Below are 20,174 nucleotides of genomic sequence, written 5' to 3' on the forward strand. Positions count from 1 at the left end.
CAGGGTTTTTTATGCGAAGGTGTGGGTGGTTCCAGATTATTTTAACCTCACCTTATGCTTTTAATTTACCCCCACATTATGTAATTTTAGAGAAAATAGTTGCTTTATTTAAATTAAAAGGGAAAAATATGAATGATCTTAAAAACAGTAAAAAGCTGATAATAGACCTAAAAAGAGAGGATGCGGTCAGCACAATAGACAATTTTAATGAAAAACGTCTAATATATTTTATCTCTTTAACACACAGAAGGACCTGGCCTGGAGCTGCATTCATCAATGCCTTCCATGCCGGGAATTCCAATACAGAAGAAGATACGCGAGGTCTGCCGTCTGCCCGAGGGAAGGCTGCCAGGCTGAGGAGACAGTGCGTCATATACTTTGGACATCTTACTTTGCACAACATTTTTGGAAAAAAATATTCCCTCTTATGGAAAAGATGGCAGACCTGAAGGACTTATGTTATGAGGATATTTTATATGGACAATTTGGATGCCCGACCGCAAATCAGAAGACAATGGCATGGAAGACGATGAATTGTGCCAAAGAAGCTCTTTGGAAGGCCAGGAACATGTTTTAGGTCTATGTATTTATATTATTTAATTGACAGGAAAGCAAATGCCACCCTTCTAAATAAATGGTTTGTGACGGACTGGAACTCCAATAAATAAAGATTTGCCACCATGTCCCCCTATAAATGTTAATGTAATTTGATTTTACTATTATTACAAATGTGAAAAATTTTATGTAATTGTAATGTAATTTATTGTAAAATTGAATTTTTTTATCAATAAATCATTGACACCTCCGCGAGGGGGTAGCCAACTGAAAAAAAAAATCTGTTCTTATCAGTTTAATATTTGATACGTCCCCTATCTGGGGACCATATATTAAATGGATTATTAGAACAGGGAGATGGAAATAGAGCTTGCTCTGTCCACTCCACGCATTGACCTGGTATTGCAGTATTTCCAGGATCGGTGCACCCTTTCCTTATGTGTTGACTAAAATCAGATTTGAAAAAAGTTTTTGGGTTTTGTCATTGTTTGTTTCTTGCACCTTGGATCTCTCCTTTAATCCCATTATTTGAACACCTGTTGTACAATGCATTTTTGTAATGTGTGATAATGAGTGACCTAATTATTAAGTGACTTCATTAACAGATTGCCACCTCTTGTGTTGTGTGTGTCTGTGTGTGTTTCTGTGTTTCCAGCATTTCAATTTGGAACAGCTCATTCACCTTCCTTTTCCTCGGTCCCTCCTCCCTCCTAGGTATGTTCAAGAGCTGCACCTGAGCTAGTCTGTCTGTCAGCCCACAGCCACTGATTGATGCAGCCAGCACTACAGTCAAGTAGTGGAATAGTGAACTAGTGGAGCGGAGTAGGGGAGCAGCAAGCACCCATTGCAGCCGCCACAATGAACCTACCTGTGTACACTAGATGGATGTGATGGAATGAGCTCTCCTCCCTACATTTTAAAGAAGTAAGAGTTCAAGTTGCAACAAATCCTTGCCTACAAAGAGACCACCAATTTGGATTTGTTACTATGTTACCTGGAAGAATAACAAACTGTGCAAGGATGGAGGTTGTAGGAGGAAGGAGAAGGTGTCTGTAAAGTTGGAGGAGGATGCCTATTTACCATTTCGCAGTCCCCTGTCTCCCTCTTGTGGCCTGCTGGAGGCAGCTAGCTAGCTGTGCAGACAACACGGTGGGCACATGTTGCAGTGTTGCCCTACTAGGCAACACTGAGTGACTGACTGAGCAGCAACGTCTAATATTAGGTTCTGACGGAACTTTGCGCGTGTCATAGTGGGGCCCTAAGAAGTGAGAGCAAGCTTTATGACATCATAATGGGACCTCAGACAGACAAGCCTGGGCCCAGGCAGTGTTGGTCAGTGCTAGTCAGCAGGCACTGTATTGCAGGTGACCAAAGGCTTGTAGGGAGAAGGGGTGGCTGTGGGCATGCACTTGCTGCTGCTGCTAGCGTTTGTCTGCACGTCAGGAGGGCATTTGGGCGATGCCAGATAGCTTCCTCTCCAGCCTTTTTTCACCACCCGCCTGGCTGCCTGTGTGAGTTGGCAGGGCCCCATGGAAGTGCCTAGGAGTAGGCTGAATTTCTGCAAGGGGTGAACAGCAGTATTGGCCAGGCTCTGCCAACGCGCGCCACATTCGGGTTATCGCTTCTCGGCCTTTTGGCTAGGATTAGGTGTGGGAAACTGTGCTTGGTCTGAGTCAGGGGGTTGAATCGGGGTCCTCCTTGTGGGGGCCCTGGGTGATCGTAAGGCAATAGTGGGTGAGGCGAAAGCGGAGACCTACAAGGCGTTGTGGATGTCTCGTGGACTCGAGGACTCGGTGCGGCTACAGGTCGTGACTGAATAAAAGGCAAATTGGATTGGAGCAGATCGTGGTTGGAATCATGGAGAAAATTCCTAATTTTAAGGTAACAGATGTATTGTGCCTGCAAGATTTTCCACGGCAAGATATTTATGATCTGACATTTGTTTCCGGAAGTGTATGCCAGAGAATATTTATGGAGTTGAAGAGGATGAAAGAAGATAAGATCAGTTTAATGGAGAAAGTGGAAGTTGATCCATTATTTTTGCATTGTCAGAAGGCTGTTATTGTGCACATGTACAACCCAAAGGTATCGGCTGAAACAGTATCTGCTTGCTATGAAGTGCATTTTGTTGGGCGGTTGAAGAATAAGTACAATTATCTGAAGGGAAAACGGAAGTATTTTGTCAAATTTAAACCTGACATAAGTCTTAAAAATGGGATAAAATGTATCCCGGCGGTTTTTTCTATTGGAGGTGAAAGGGGCTTCTGCTTTTTTGAGGGACAGCTGGAATTCTGTAGAAAATGTCAGGAGTTTGGTCACACACAGGAAAGTTGTATAAAGAGAGGTGATGTGTGTAGAAATTGTGGAAAGGAAGGGCATGTTTTTGCTGTTTGTCCTGAAGAAAGGAAATGTGATGTATGCGGTGAAGTGGGGCACTTGGCAAAGAGGTGCAAGCATTGGAACACAAGGCAAAAAACATATACTGATGCTGAAGCTGGTGGTGGTGAAAAAGGAGGGAAAATGGGGCCAAACAAAGATACAATCAGAGAAGAGAGGATTGTGCAGACAGGTGTGAGTGCTGTGGAAGGTGGGACATCTGTTTCCAAAAGTAATGTGAAAAGTGTTGCAAATAAGGTAGAGAGTGGAAAAGCCCAGAGAAAAAGCAAGGCTGAAGTGCAGGGTGTGGCTGTGCTTGTGGCTGGTGCTGGTAGTACTGCAGGTCCCAGCCAGGAGGTGGAAGACAAGACGAATATTGGAGCCTTTGTTTGGTCAGTTCATTCCTGGTGAAGTAGTAAGTGGAGATGTAAGTGCTGAGTGTTCAAATCCTGTGGTGGGTAAAGGAGAAATAATGGAGTATGATAGTGACAACACCATTACACCTGGACAGAGAATGGGGAGTAGTAGTGAGGAGGCGGATTGTATTCTGGAAATAGATGCAAATGAGGCAGAAGGATCATCCCACAAGAGGTATAGGATGGATGGATCATGGTCAGGGAATCAGGAGGATTCTGTTTCCCATGGTCCTATTGTTGGCAAGGACTCTGGTTCAGAGTCGCCTGATGTTTTAGAGAGTCTAAATAGAAAGATTGGGAAACAGAACATAAAATTCTAAAAGAAGAAAATGGAGAACAAGTGGATAGGAAGAATTATTTTATTCACAATGAGTTTGATGGTAGCCTCCTTGAACGTAAGGAGTATCGGATCTGATACTAGGAGGGCTGCAGTATTTAACTATTTAGACTCCGTTAACACCTTCCCGACCGCCCACTGTCTTTTGACGTCAGGCGGTGCGGGTGCTTAATCTACAGAGACGTCTTTTGGCGTCGCTGCAGATCAGGCTGATGAGCGCCCGCGTGAGCGCTCATCCTCTAAGCAGGAGCTGTTACTAACAGCTCCTGATCTTAGAGCAGCCTCATGAACACAGCTGGGGTCGGCAAACATTCGGACCCCAGCTGTGTAACCCTTTGATTACCGCGGTCCTTGACCGCGGCATGATCAAAGGGAATTCCCCTCTTTGATCGCATCACCGGGATTCCAGTGATGCGATCAAACAATGGGGAATCCCTCTGCAGTCAGCCCTGGGGACCTACAAAGGACCCCAGGGCTGTCTGTTCCGTGTGCCTGCTGTTCGGGCACACTATGTGCTGCCCGATCAGCAGCCTGTGTCATAGTGACACAGTGTAATGTATTAGCGTACAGAAGTATGCTAATACGTTACAAGTAAAAAATAAAGTTACAAATAAAGTTATCCCTTGATGGGATTAAAAAAAAAAAAAGTAACAAAACAAATAAATAAATAAATAAAAAAAGTGCCAAAAAGAGTCTTTATTTTGCATTAAATACATTTTATTGCCCCCACACTAAATAAAAACAAAAAACCTACGCATATTAGGTATCTACACGACCGTAATAACCTGAAGAATTAATCTAATGGGTTATTTAGCGTGAAATGTGAACGGGATAAAAAATAAAAAAAAAAAACTATTCGGAGAATCGCTTTTTCCTATATTCCCGCCGTAAAAAAAATATTTTTTACCCCCAAACTGTGGGAAAAATAAAATACTATTTCTCTCGCATAAAACAAGGCCTCATACAGCCACGTCAGTGAAAAAAAAAAAAGTTATGGCTGCTGAAACGCAGAGAGGCAAAAACAGAAAAATTTAGCTGGTCATTAAGGTCTTTTCAGGTCCGGTCATTAAGGGGTTAATGCAGATGTGATTTGTTTACAAGAATGTGCAATAAAATCGGCCCCTCAGGAGAAAGAGTGGAAATGGGGGCAATCTTTTTGGTCGACATGCACAGAAAATAAGAATGAGGGTGTTGGCATTTTATTGAAAAATAAGAATATCCTGGTTTTAGACTGTAATATAATTTTACCTGGGCGTTTTATGATTTTCAAAGTTGGAGTTTTTAGGACAACGGATCCGTGTTTTTAACATATATGCACCAGCAGATAAACAGGAACGTGTGTCTTTTTTTGAGTTTCTTACGTTTTTTATGCTAGGTAGAGATTTTACAGTTGTGGCTGGGGATTTTAATTGTATTCGTTTTAGAACTGATCATTTAAGCTCTTCTGAGGGAAGTGACATCACTTCTGATGCGTTAAATAACATGGTGCAAGATTTGCATTATACTGACGCTGGGCTGATGGTTAACACAGATGAGAAATTTACATATTTGGCGGACAGCGGTCGCAGTAAATCGCTGATCGATTTTATATTTGTGTCTGAAGGGATGAAGATGATCCGGTGTAGCCATGTGATGAATTCTTTCTCAGATCATAAAATTGTTTCTGCTGAGATTGGCGTCACAGAGTCCTCTGCTAGTTAAATGTAAGTCTGTTGCAAGAGGAAGAAGTGATGGAGGGTTTTAAAAAGTTATTTTTATCTTGTGTTTCTTTACAGCAGAATTGTAGCAGTATTTTAACTTGGTGGGATGACACTAAAGTGAAAATTGCTAAGTATTTAAAAAATGTTGGTTTTAAAAGAGCGCAGGAGAGGAGAAGAAGAGATTCCGAGTTGGTTTTAAAACTGGAGACATTGTATAAGTGGAGGAGTGTGAGCGGTAACGTGGAAAAAGAAATTTGTGATATTAAGGAGAAAATGATGGAGAATTTGTTAGAAAGAGGAAAAAAGATTGTTTACAGCGCAAAAGTACAGCATTTGGAGGAGGATGAACAATGTACTCGGTATTTTTAAAAAAAAATGTTTTAAACCAAAAGAAAAGGATATTTTAAATCAGTTTTTACATCGTCAGGAGTGAAGATGGTGGAGGAGATTGGTGATTTCTACAAAAATCTGTTTAGTAATATGAGCAAAGCAAGTGATGCAGAGATGGAGGACTATTGTAACATTTTATCTAATGATATTCCTAAGGAGAAGGCTGGTTGGTTGGAAGAGGATATAACGAAGGAGGAGGTTAGAGGTGTGGTTGAAAATATGCCAAAAGGGAAGACACCGGGTAGTGATGGTCTTCCTGCAGAGTTATACGTGATGTATTGGCATATAATTGGTAGGGAGGTGAGTCGGGTGGTGCAATATTCTATTAAATCTGGAATTTTATCCCAAACCATGAACGTAGGAACAGTCACATTATTGCATAAAAAAGGTGACGAAAGGGACAATAAAAATTGGCGTCCGATTTCTCTTTTAAATTGTGACTATAAAATAATTGCTAAATTGGTAGCCAACAGAATGAGAGAAGTAATAGGTTTTATGGTTGGGGAATATCAAGTGTGTGCAGTACCTGGGAGGAAGATATCCGATAATCTGATACTTTTAAGAGATATAATTTTTTATGCAAATTCTAACAATTCCCCCTTATTTATTGAGTCAATTGATTTTGAAAAGGCATATGACACTGTGACCCATCGGTTTTTATTTAAAGTTTTAACACATTTAGGAGTCCCAAATAAAATGTTAAAGATAATAAAATGGTTGTATCAAGGGGCATGTAGCTAGATTTTAGTAAATGGACATGTGAGCCCTGTTTTTAATGTTTTATCGGGCGTGAGGCAGGGGTGTCCACTCTCCCCAATATTATTTATTTGTGTCGTAGAGGCCCTTTTAAAAAATATTCAAAATGATAAATGTGTTGATGGAGGTTTTATCCCAGGCAGTGTCGGGAAGAAAGTGAAGTCCTTAGGCTATATGGATGATGCAGTGTTTATTTGTAACTCCCAGGCAGACTTGAATAGAGTGAATTTGCATATTAAGATTTTTTGTTGTGTCACTGGTATGTCTGTGAATTGGGGGAAGTGCCAGTTATGCATCTATGGAAAGTAGGAGGAGGTGGTGGTGGATGGAGTACAGAAGAAAAATTAGTTGGAAGTGCTGGGGGTGATTTTTGAGAAAGATTTGAAAGGAAAACAAAGTTATCAGAATTTGGAGAATAAAATAGAGCAAAAATTTGGATTTTGGAAATTGAGGCAGTTATCAATGAAAGGGAAAGTGCTGATAATAAAAGCAGTGATATTGCCCCTACTACTATATACAGCAATGGTGATCCCACCAGGAAGGATGTGGATAAGAAGAATGACAAGAAAACTTTTTGTGTTTTCCTGGGCATCAAAAATGGAGAAGGCAAGGAGATCGGTGGTAATGAGCAGCGCAAGACTTGTTGGATATGACTTTCCAGATAGTGAGAATTTTTTTAAAGATGCATTATTTTTTAACGATTTTTAAGATCATGCAGTGCAAGTCCAGAACTGACAATATGTGTAGGTATCTGGCAGGATGGCATTTTATCAGATGGGGCTGGTGTGAAAAGGATTTGAGAAGACCAATATCAGCGATAACACCCTCTTTTTATGTGGTTCTTAGATCCTTTAATGATCAATTTGGGTTAAGCTCTTTGGGTAAACCTGATAAGCAGAAAGTATGGCAACTTAAGTTTTGTGATGTGCCATTCTGCAGTCCTGCTCAGTCAGCTTAAATTTGGCAGTTCTTTAACCCCTTGAGTACCCAGCTCATTTTGGCCTTGGGGACCAGACCCATTTTTTCAAATCTGACATGTGTCACTTTATGTGGTAATAACTCTGGAATGCTTTTACCTATCCAATTGATTCTTAGATTGTTTTCTCGTGACATATTGTACTTTGTTAGTGAAAAAATTTGGTCGATAAATTCATTGCTTATTTGTGAAAAACACGAAAATTTGAAGAAATTATGATTTTTCCCATTTTAAATGTATCTGCTTGTAAATCAGATAGTAATACCACACAAAATATTTACTAATTAACATTTCCCATATGTCTACTTTATGTTTGCATCATTTTTTGAACATCCTTTTATTTTTCTAGGATGTTACAAGGCTTAGAACTTTAGCAGCAATTTCTCACATTTTTAAGAAAATCCAAAAGCTATTTTTTTCAGGGACGAGTTCAGTTCTGAAGTGGTTTTGAGGGCCCTATATATTAGAAACCCCCATAAAACATGCCGTTTTGAAACTGCACCCCTCAAAGTATCCAAAACAGCATTCAGAAAATGTTTCAACCCTTTAGGCGTTTTACAGGAATTGAAGGAAAGTAGAGCTGACATTTTCATATGTAATACATTTTTTTCTGTACCACAGAAAGTTTTACCTGAGAAACGCAACTCAATATTTATTGCCCAGGTTCTGCAGTATTTAGAAATATCCCACATGTGGTCCTAGTGCGCTAATGGACTGAAACACAGGCCTCAGAAGCAAAGGAGCACCTAGAGGATTTTGGGGCCTACTTTTTTCAGAATATATTTTAGACACCATGACATGTTTGAAGAGGTCTTGTAGTGCCAAAACAGTGGAAACCCCCAAAAGTGACCCCACTTTTTAAACTACACCCCTCAGGGAATTTATCTAGGGGTATAGTTAGCATGTTGACCCCACAGGTATTTTGCTATATTTATTGGAGTTAGTCTGTGAAAATGAAAATCTACTTTTTTTCTGGAAAAACGTAATTTTTGCAAGAAATAAAGGAGAAAAAGCACCCCAACATTTGTAAAGCAATTTCTCCCGATTACGGAAATACCCCATATATGGTAATAAACTGCTGTTTGGACCCACAGCAGGGCTCAGAACGGAAGGAGCGCCATTTGGATTTTGGAGCTCTGATTTTACTGGAATGGTTTTCGGTGCCGTGTCACATTTGCAACGCCCTGGAGGGACCTAAACAGTGGAAACCCCCCAAAAGTGACCCCATTTTGGAAACTATACCCCTCAAGGAATTTTTCTAGTGAAATAGGTAGCATTTTGACCCCACAGGTTTTTTGCTGAATTTATTGGAATTAGTCTGTGAAAATGAAAAGAGACTTTTTTTTGGAAGAAAACCTGAATTTTCTAATTTTCATAAGGAATAAAGGAGAAAAAGCACCGCAACATTTGTAAAGCAATTTCTCCTGATTACGGCAATACCCCATATGTGGTAATAAACTGCTGTTTGGACCCACGGCAGGGCTCAGAAGGGACGGAGCACCATTTGGATTTTGCAGCTCAGATTTTGCTGAATGGGTTTCTGGGTGCCATGTCGCATTTGCAGAGCCCCTGAAGTACCAGCACAGTAGAAATTCCCCAGGTGTGATCCCAATTTGGACACTATACCCCTGAAAGAATTAAATTAGAGGTGTAGTGTGCATTTTGAGCCCTCAGGTGTTTTATAGATTTCATTAGAATTGGTCCGTGAAAATGAAAAAATGTTTTTTTTTTCCCAATAACCTGTTTTTCATTTCCACAAGGAATACAGGAGAAAGGACACCCCAAAATGTCTTACACAATTTCTCCTGAGTACTGAAATACCCAATATGTGGTTGTAAACAGCTATTTGGACATACGGGTCTAAACGGAAAAAGCGCAATTTCGTTTCTGGAGTGGAGATTTTACAAAATTAGTTTTTGACGCCATGTTGTATTGGGCTGAGGTACCAGTACAGTGAAAACTCCCGAGAAGTGACCCCATTTAGGAAACGACACCCCTCAAGGAATTCATCTAGAAGTGTAGTGAGCATTTTGATCCCCAAAGGTTTTGCAGAAATTAGTGCACAGTGGATGTTGCAGATTGAAAATTGCCATTTTCCACAGATATGCGCTATTTCAGTGCCCAATGTGTTGGGCCCAGCTGGTACCACTGGAGACATACACCCCATAAATTGTTAAGCGGTTCTCCAGAGTACAGTAATACCCCATATGGGGTCATAAACTGCTGTTTGGGCACACTGCCAGGCCCAGAAGGAGCGCCATTTGGATTTTGGAGCGCAGATTTTGCTAGCTAGTAGTTTTGTTTAGTGCTTTACTGGTGTTTCAGTTTATAATGTGGGGGCATATGTAAGCTGGGCGGAGTACATCAGGGTATATGTAAGCTGGGCGGAGTGTATCAGGGTATATGTAAGCTGTGCGGAGTACATCAGGGTATATGTAAGCTGGGCGGAGTACATCAGGGTATATGTAAGCTGGGCGGAGTACATCAGGGTATATGTAAGCTGGGCGGAGTACATCAGGTTATATGTAAGCTGGGCGGAGTACATCAGGGTATATGTAAGCTGCGTGGAGTACATCAGGGTATATGTAAGCTGCGCGGAGTACATCAGGGTATATGTAAACTGGGCGGAGTACATCAGAGTATATGTAAGCTATGTGGAGTACATCAGGGTATATGTAAGCTGGGCGGAGTGCAACAGGTCATAATAGGATGATGTAATAATGGGGAGAATTAATAATAAAATTAATTATCCATGGATAGTGACATATGCTTTGAACCAATACTTCATACACTGGCCAGAATTTTGGGTGTAGGAGTCGCACTTCTAAAGGGTGTCTGTGGTGTTGTACAAAATATCCGCACTCCAGCATTGCCTAATCTTTAACTTCTTCACTAGCCCCATATGTAGCACAGACCCCAAAATGTCATAGTTTCCGCTGTATTTAAAGGGTCTACCAGTGGGGGCTGCAAATGATGACGTGGGGTTTTAGGTGAAGAACTGCTGCACATATAAATTAGTTTGGGCCATTATTGCGTTCCAAGAGTCATAACTTTTTATTTTTCCGTTGACGAGCTGTGTGAGTGCTTGATTTTCATGGTATGAGCTGTAGTTTTTATTAGTATCATTCTGGGGTACATGCGATCATTTGATCAGTTTTAATTCCATTTTTTTCTGAGGTGAGGAGACCAAAAAACAGAAATTCTTTCACTGTTTTTTTTATAATTTTTCTAACGGCGTTCTCTGTGCAGTATAAACAACATGTTTACTTTATTCTGCGGTTCGATACGATTATGGCAATACCAAATAAATATAGTTTTTATATGTTTTACTACTTTTACAAAATAAAAACACTTTTTTCTAAATAAAATATTTTAGTGTCACCATGCCCTGAGAGCCATAACTTTTTTATTTTTTTGTCGACGGAGCTTTGTGAGGGCTTGTGTTTTGCGTGACACACTATAGTTTTTATTGGTACCATGTTTGGCTACGCGCGACTTATTGATCACTTATTCAATTTTTTTGGAACCGTGACCAAAAAAGGAAATTCTGCCATTGTTTTTTATTGTATTTTATTGTATTTTTTTTTACGGTGTTCACCGTGCGGGATAAATTATATGATATTTTTTTAGGTCAGGCCGATACGAACGCGGCGATACCTATTATGTCTAGGTTTTTTCTCTCATTTTTTTCTAATTAGAAAAGAACTTGATCAGGGAAACGGCGATTAATGGTTTTATTACATAAAAGGTTCACTGAATTGACAACTGAGTAAAAAGATATCTTTAATAGTAACTAGTTTAAAAACAGGGGTAACACACCACTGTGACATAAGCCCCACCGTGAAAATTTAAAAAATGTATTAAACAAGGAAACACTGAGTTATTATGATACCTATATCTCTGTGTATAAACGATATTTGTAGGAATCAGCATATACCCAGGGCACAACAGTAGTACAAGCCCTAATTATAGCATAGGTGTCCGACAATTACGGATCTCCTAACGCTGGGTTTCACACAATATATTGTCCCCAATGCACACATTCCTTAAAATTGCCTTGGGCAGGACCTAATAGGCTCCCGTACCTGGCAACCAGGAAGCCGTTGCTAGGCTTCCTGGTTGCCATTGCAACCATCAGAACCCAGCGATTTTTTGTGGGGGGGGGGCAATGGGGTGCAGAGGGAGCCCCCTCCCTCTGTATCAATCACTTAAATGCCTGTCGCTATTGACAGCGGCATTTAAGGGGTTAAACTACAGCGATCGGAGAGAACAGTGATCGCTGTTGTTGCAGTGGGATGTTGACTGTATATTACAGCTGACGCCCAATGAAGATGGAGCGAGCACAGCTCCTGTGCCCGCTTCATCCTCAGGGCGTTACTATACGCCCATTTTCGGGAAGGGGTTAATAAAAATAGTGTTTTGTTTTTTTACACAGCTTTCTCTGATCTCCTCACGGATTTCACAGAAATGAGGAGATCAGAGAATGTGACAGGAGCTTTCTCCTGTAGACGACGTCACAGACGGCTGTGATTGGTCAGTCTCTGAAGACTGATCAATCACAGCAAATCACCGGCATGGGGGACTGCTAATTGGTCCCCAGGCCGGAAGCAGAGACGGTTAGCTGTCAATGACAGCTGCCGCCGCTGTTATATCACTATGTGATTTGACATAATGACAGTTTATTCCTTCTCTGCAATAGTACGGCGAAGGTCCGCTGAAAATGAGCGGCCTGCGCCGTACTATTGCGGAGAAGGTACGCAACTGGTTAAAGTTCAAGGAGTGCCAAATAGGCAAAAAGATGTGGCATGGCTTGCACTGCATGGATGCCTCCCAACCCGGTCTTTTTTAAACAGAAGAGGAATAGCAGTAAGAGACCAATGTCCAAGAGAAGGTTGTGGAGGCATAGAAGATGTAACATATTTTTTGGGATTGTTTTTATACTAAATAAGTTTTTAGTATATTAGAAAGGTTTTTTACTGGTTTTACCTTTGAGAATCTTTTAGTTGGTCAAGATTTTAAAAAACAGGAAAACATGAGAATCTGCTGGATTGTTTTTACTGTTTTTAAGGAGGTATTGTGGGATGTACGGAATTTATTGATTTTTAAAAAGATTTATTTTTCCCCAAAGGAATGCATTAGAATCTTTTTATCCTGCGTATTTATTGTGTTCCTATTTGATAGGAAGAGGCTTGGAGAACAAAAGGCAAAGGAGGTTTGGAAAACTGCAAAATGGGGTAGCCTCTGTAGGTAAAATCTTGGTAGTTGGTTTGTTTTTTTGTTGGTATAGTTAGTATTTTTTTCCAAATGATGTGTTTTGAGACCTTGTTTTTATTGAAGTCAACAGTGATTTGATGTTTAAACGAACAAGTGTCTAGAAACTGAGAAAAAAAATAAAAATCTGTTCTTATCAGTTTAATATCTGATACGTCCCCTATCTGGGGACCATATATTAAATGGATTTTTTAGAACAGGGAGATGCAAATAGAGCTTGCTCTGTCCACTCCATGCATTGACCTGGTATTGCAGTATCTCCAGGACCGGTGAACCCTTTCCTAAACGAGTGACTAAAATCAGATTTGAAAAGTGCTTTTTGCTTTTGCCATTGTTTTTTTTCTTGCCGATTGGATCTCTCCTTTAATCCCATTATTTGAACGCCTGTTGTACAATGCATTTTTGTAATGTGTGATAATGAATGACCTAATTATTAAATGACTTCATTAACAGATTGCCACCTCTTGTGTTGTGTGTGTCTGTGTGTGTTTCTGTGTTTCTAGCATTTCAATGTGGAACAGCTCATTCACCTTCCTTCCTCCTAGGTAAGTTCAAGAGCTGCACCTGAGCCAGTCTGTCTGTCAGCCCACAGCCACTGATTGATGCAGCCAGCACCACAGTCAAGTAGTGGAATAGTGAAATAGTGGAGTAGGGGAGCAGCAAGCACCCATTGCAGCCGCCACAATGGACCTGTGTGTGTGCACTAGATGGATGTGATGGAATGAGCTGTCCTCCCTACATTTGAAAGAAGTAAGATTTGAAGTTGCAACAAACCCTCACCTACAAAGACACCAGAAATTTAGATTTGTTACTATGTTATACTGGAAGACTAACAAACTGTGCAAGGATGGAGGTTGGAGGAGGAGGAAGGACAAGAAGGTGTCAGTAAAGTTTGAGGAGGATGCCTATTTGCCATTTCGCAGTCCCCTGTCTCCCTCTTGTGGCCTGGCCTCCTGGAGACAGCTAGCTGTGCAGACAACACGGGGCGCATATGTTGCTGTGTTGCCCTCCATGGCAACACTGAGTGACTGACTGAGCAGCAACGTCTAATATAAGGTTTTGACGGAACTTTGCGCGTGTCATAGTGGGGCCCTAAGAAGTGAGAGCAAGCTTTATGACATCCTAATGGGACCTCAGACAGACAAGCCTGGGCCCAGGCAGTGTTGTTCAGCAGCAAGCAGGCACTGTATTGCAGGTGATCGAAGGCGTGAAGAGAGAAGGGGTGGCTTTGGGCATGCACTTGCTGCTGCTAGCGTTTGTCTTGCATGGCAGGAGGGCATTTGGGCGTTGCCAGGAAGGCGTTTTTATGTCGATTCCTCCACTTTCTGCACAGCATTGTGGTGCAAGCAAAAGAAGCAAAGCATGTCTGGCTTCCTCTCCGGCCTTTTTTCACCTCCCGCCTGGCTGCTTGTGTGAGTGTGTGAGCCGGCAGGGCCCCATGGAGGTGCCTAAGAGTAGGCTGAATCGCTGCAAGGGGTTTAACAGTAGTATTGGCCAGGTTCTGCCAACTCGCGCCACTTTCAGGTTATCGCTTCTCGGCCTTCTGGCTGAGATCAAGTGTAGTGCTGTTTATTCGTATCAGTACTGCCTTGGTCTTGGTTGGGAGGTGCTCCGGTACCCTCTCTCTCAGCCTCGGGGGATTGTCCAGGTTCACCTGGATTTCACCCCCGTGCTGCTATTTGGGAGAGAGGCTTAGTCCGGAGCAACGAGCTGCGATCCTCTCCCCCAGCCCTTTGGTTTCTCCATAACCTGAAGGGCGCAGCGAAAGCTGTGGGGTTCGGCCTGGCTACGCAAATGGCAGTCGAACCTGATGCGGTGCCGGTATATGCCCGGCTTAGGAACTCTGCATGATTTATTGTGGCAGAGTGTAAAGGATCTGCCAGGCACAGCTTCGGGGTTAACTCCCTTAATTAATCAGTCAGCACCTGAATCTACATCCCTGAGACTGACTCCAGCTTCCTCCACTCAGGCTGGCAGGCTTAGGAGTGGGAGAGCCTATCGCAGCCTGGCCAGACTCAGCTAGCTCCCGCCCTCTGTCTATTTATACCTGCATTTCCTGTTCCTCCTTGCTTGTTATTCTTTTTCGTGTGGTTTCCTGGCCCAGCTACAGCTCCTTCTATTTTGTTCCTGCTCCATACAGACCCTGGCTTACTGACTACTCTTCTGCTCTTCATTTGGTACCTCGCACACTCCTGGCTTGACTCGGCTCGTTCACCACTCTGGTTGCTCACGGTGTTGCCGTGGGCAACTGCCCCTTTCCCTTGCTTGTATTCCCTTGTATGTTTGTCGAGTTTGTTGTGCACTTACTGAGTGCAGGGACCGCCGCCCAGTTGTACCCCGTCGCCTAGGGCGGGTCGTTGCAAGTAGGCAGGGACAGAGTGGCGGGTAGATTAGGGCTCACTTGTCCGTTTCCCTACCCCCCGGTCATTACACAGAGGGTGGAGGCGGTCCACAGGGTATCAAATTCTTGGTCCACACCATTTTGGAAGATATGCTGGCGGTCCACAAGAAAGAGCTCTTGGCTATCCAGGACTACCCAAAACGAGGAATACTCTGTGATGCTATGGACAGAGCTGAAAGGAAACAAGGTGAACTCGTGACAGCGGGAGTCAAGGTAGTAGAGCATGAATTTGAAATAACCAAACTCGTGGTGATTAAAATGTATTCCCCATATGTGAGAGATATGGAAGTGGCAGCATTTCTAGCTGCCTACTTCAAAAATGTCAAGCTCCTGGGGAGAGTGATGAATGAGTGTGGAGTGTGGAGTGTGGACCGCCAAATGGAAGTTTTTAGTCACGCTGATTAAGGACCCCTCCACCCAGGAAACGAGATTACCACCGGCTCGTTTTAATATTGGAAATGTGTATGGCGACCTCTACTTCTCAGGGATGCCAAACTTCTGCAGGGCTTGCGGTACCTATGGACACACCAGTTTTAACTGCGATGTCACCTGTAGAAACTGTGGAAGTAAAGAGCACAATATAAGAGAGTGCACAGAAGAAAGAAAATGTAATTTTTGTCAAAAAACTGGTCACCTGTATTTTTCTTGTCCTCATAGGTACCGAAGCGGAGAAGAAGAAGAGCAACCCGGGGTGCCCCCACGTGCTCCACCAGAAGACCAAACCCGTCCTCAGGGAGAGCAACAGACCAGCCACAGGACAGAGGAGAGAGGTACCTGGGCTTCAAAGGTGCGAGGGACTGGACCGAAAACAGGTTCCTCGCAGCCAGCAACCTTGGAGGATAAAAGGGAGCCCAACGCAAAAGAAAAAAGGCAGGCAAAACGGAAGGCTGAAAAGGAGCAGGCCGGAAAAACTGAGGCATCCCAGAAAGCTGGTTGCTCAGGGGGTGCCGGGCCTGCTCCATGCCCTGGGTCTCTGGCATCCTCGTCGGAGGAAGAGGACGAGGTGCCGGTGGGTCCCCGTAAAAAAGGGAGGCAAACCAGAGTTGGTAGGGGGAAGACAGGGGAGGAGCAGATGGACACAACTGTGAAAAGCGATGTGGCTCCTCCTAGGACCCCCTCCTCGCCGTGACTGTTGAGGAAGGTGGGCACTGTTCCCCCCGTGGCAACTGACACCCCTCCAGAAGGGCCTGCACGGACCCAGGGGGGAGGTGCGAGCCCCCTAGGGGATCCACCTGACCTAGATGGTCAACCATTTGAGACCCAGGGAGATCCGAATGCGTTTGGGCTCCCGATGCACAGAAGCTTGAATGCTGGCGTTATCCTCAGCGAAGGCAGTTCCTCTCCCACATTTTCCCTCATTACAAATGATTCAGATGGGGGCGGGTATATAAGTTCAAGCGAGATTTTTGGTATTGCTGGTGGAGAAAATATCTGATTTTAAAATACGCTACTATGTATTATTTTAAAATCAAAACCCGCCTTAAATCACCACAATGTCTGCGTTAAAGGGAATATCCCTCAATGTTAGGGGAGCCAAGTCCAAAGTTAGAAGGGTTGCTCTCTTCAATTATTTATCTTGCCTGGCCGCCTCTGTTTTTTTCCTGCAGGAGTGCGACATTCCCCATACGATGAAGTACCATATATACAAAGAGGATTGGAAGTATGGTCCATCCGTCTAGTCTGGATCAAATGAGTCCAGATCAGCAGGGGTCGCCATTCTTTTTAAGGGAAACGTTTTTATTGATTTTATTCAAGAGATTCTTCCAGGACGTATTTTATTGGTTAAAGCTTTTATTGACGGCGTAAAATGGCAGTTTTTTAATTTTTACGGCTCACCTGACAAAAATGAGAGCGCAGAGATGCTAGAAATTTTACCTCTTTTTATTAATACAACTGAGCCTTTTATCCTCGCAGGTGATTTTAACTGTATCCTGAGGGGGGAACGCCGGCTTACCAGTGCTACAAGTAGGAATTACGCAAGACCTCTGGACTGCTCAAACATATTGTACATTTTTTTAAATTAACTGATGTGTGTAAAGATTGTAATAGGAGCAGTTCAGAGGAAGCCGGCGTTACCTGGAGCAACGCCACCTGTAGCTCCAGGATAGATTTTATTTTTTGCAATGAGAATGTACTGCCTTTTAATTGTGAAGTTTTAACTAATGTTTTTTCAGATCACAAGCTTTTAAAATTTTATGTAAAGCGTGATTTTAATAAACCGGTATGTAAGAAGTCCTGGAAGTTAAATGTTTCCCTTTTAGATGATCCACAGGTTTTTATTGATTTTATTAAATTTTACCAAAAATGCAGGCGGGGGAGAGACATGCGTACTCCCATCAGTGCATGGTGGGAGAAAATGAAAAAAAGAATAAAGGAATTTTTTATTAAAAAGAGTGTGGCGAAAGCCAGAGAAAAACATGCTTTTTTTTAAATTCTCAACACCCGTCTGCACAAGATGAGAGATAATAGAATTGACGTTAAAACTGACATCACTAATCTAAAAAAATAAATAGCTCAGTGCCTGGAGCAGCAAGGCAAAGAAATCATTTTGCGTTCTAAAATTCAGCATGTGGAGGAGAATGAGACCTGCTCCAGGTACTTTTTTGAAAAAATTAACAATAAAAAGGCTATCATTAAAAATATTCAAGGTGTGTCAGATGTACAGGGTATTTGAAGTAAAGTTCATGAGTTTTATGCTGACCTTTTTAGTGCTAAAACTGTGGATCATAATTTTATGTGTGACTCACTGAAGGAGATTACTACTGTTTTAGACCCTGTCTCCCAGAATTTTTTATTACAGGAGCTAACAGAACAGGAGATTTTAGAAACGGCAAAGAGTTTTAAAGCCGGAAAAGTTCCCGGACCAGACGGTATACCCAGTGAGTTTTAAGTCAAATTTGATGACATTTTAAAAGAGGATCTTTTTAGCCTTTTTTATGAAGTTTTTAATTCCAAGATGCTGCCTAAGTCCTGGCGGAAGGGTGAGGTCTCCCTGCTACATAAGAAAGGTGACATCGCAGTTTTGAAGAACTGGAGACCAATAACCCTTCTGAATAGCGACTATAAAATAATGGCAAAAGTGTGCGTGAATAGATTAAAAGCCATAATACCCCACATTATACACTCTAACCAGGTGTGTGGGGTGCCAGGCCGCAGGATCTGGGATAATCTTAACCTGATTAAAGACATAATTGAGGACACGAGGTCGAGAAGAGGTAAATTGGCCATTTTATCTATAGACTTCGAGAACGCGTTCGACCGTGTCTCTCATTTTTATCTTTTTAAGGTTTTAGAGCGTATGGGTATACCTGAAGGATTTTTATAATCCATCAAAGCTTTTTATAAAGATTGCACAAGCAAAATTTTAGTGAATGGTTTTAAGACACACAACGTGATTTTAAACTCAGGGTTGAAGCAGGGGTGTCCCTTGTCCCCACTGCCTTTTATTTGCGCATTAGAGCCTCTACTATGTACAACTCGCCGCGATAAGTTAATACGTGGAGTCCCCCTGCCCGGGGGAGGCGTTATAGAGGCTAAAGCAGTGGGGTACATGGACGATGTAACGTTTTTTTGCAGGGACACCCTGTCGCTTCAGAGAACCCTCAGACAAATTGAGTTTTATTGCTGTGCTTCCGGTTTTAAGGTGAACTTCGACAAAAGTAATATTTTAAACATAGGACAAATGGCTTTTAGAGACATACCCATTCCTGTGCCAGATAATCTTACCATTTTAGGTGTCTCCTTCAGTGAGTGCTATAATGGTTTTATCAGTTGGGACATGGTGCCGTTAATTGTAGCGGTGGGTTGAACTGTGGGGTGGGGCTATGGCTAACTCATCTGTCTTGTTTTGGTCAGACAATGAGAGCGTGGTGCATGCTGTGAACCACTTAACCTCTGCTTCTCTCCCTGTGGTGATACTTCTGCGCCGGTTGGTGCTGAGGTGTTTGCAGCATAACATCCACTTCAGGGCTCGCTGTGTTCCAGGTGTTGATAATAAAATTGCTGATGCTCTTTCTCGGTTTAATTTTCAGGCATTTCGTTCGCTCTGCTCGTGGGCAGACATGGAGGGGACGGAGTGCCAGGCTGGGCTATGGAGACTGGTGGATCACAGTTAGTGCCGTTCGTTCGGGCATCACTCATTCCATCGACATGGACGGTCTACGGTAATGCGTGGAATGAGTGGTTGAACATGGTGGGGGAACGTATCGTTGGGCCTCCTGAAGCTCCTCGCTTGTCTTATGTGATGGAGTATTTGTCTGGTTTGTCGGAACGCGGCGTCTCAGGGTTAGTTGCACAGCGCCGCCTACTACCGTGTTTCCCCGATAGTAAGACACCCCCGATTGTAAGACGTATCGGGGGTTTCAGGGGGGTCGGCTAATATAAGCTGTACCCCGAAAGTAAGACATATGTCTTACTTTCGGGGAAACACGGGGGTATTGCCGCCTCCTGCCCACTTCCGCGCCGCCCCCCTCTCCATACGTCACCGCGCCGTCCTGTGATGGCGCGGGTACTGAGACTGCACCCACGCGATCAGCGGCAGGAGCACGGCTGTTGTACACAGCCTGGCTCCTGCTGCAACTGCCGGAATCGAAGCGCGCGCCGATTCCGGCAGTTTAACCCATTAAATGCCGCTGTCAATAGTGACAGCGGCATCTAATGTGTTTGACAGGGGGGGGAGCTCCCTCTGTCACCCGATCGGCGCCCCCGCAAACAAATCGCGGGTCGCCGTCGGGTTTCCATGACAGCCGGGGGTCTAACAAAGACCCCCAGGTCTGCCTTCAGCATCTGCCTGTTAGGCGATGCCGGAGGCATGACCTAATAGGTTGCCTGTCAGTTTTACACTGACAGGCAATAATGCTTCGGTATACTAAGTATACCAAAGCATTATATATGCGATCGGCACATCGCATAGTGAAGTCCCCTGGTGGGACTAAAAAAAAAAATGTAAAACAGTTAAATAAAGTTTGTGAAAAAATAAATAAAAATAATTCGACAA

General features: G+C 42.9%; 2 non-coding genes across 2 annotated transcripts; both read left to right on the top strand.

Moving 5' to 3' along the window:
* Positions 1–798: 798 nt before the first annotated feature.
* On the top strand, positions 799–988 carry LOC142654354 (U2 spliceosomal RNA). Its single transcript, XR_012849011.1, has one exon. It is a non-coding gene; the product is annotated as a U2 spliceosomal RNA (small nuclear RNA).
* Positions 989–12,869: 11,881 nt separating this feature from the next.
* Positions 12,870–13,057, top strand: LOC142654410 (U2 spliceosomal RNA). Its single transcript, XR_012849030.1, has one exon. It is a non-coding gene; the product is annotated as a U2 spliceosomal RNA (small nuclear RNA).
* The last annotated feature ends 7,117 nt before the right edge of the window (positions 13,058–20,174 follow it).

This window comes from Rhinoderma darwinii, chromosome 5 (genome assembly GCF_050947455.1).
Source record: "Rhinoderma darwinii isolate aRhiDar2 chromosome 5, aRhiDar2.hap1, whole genome shotgun sequence".
In the NCBI taxonomy this organism is placed as follows: Eukaryota; Metazoa; Chordata; class Amphibia; order Anura; family Rhinodermatidae; genus Rhinoderma; species Rhinoderma darwinii.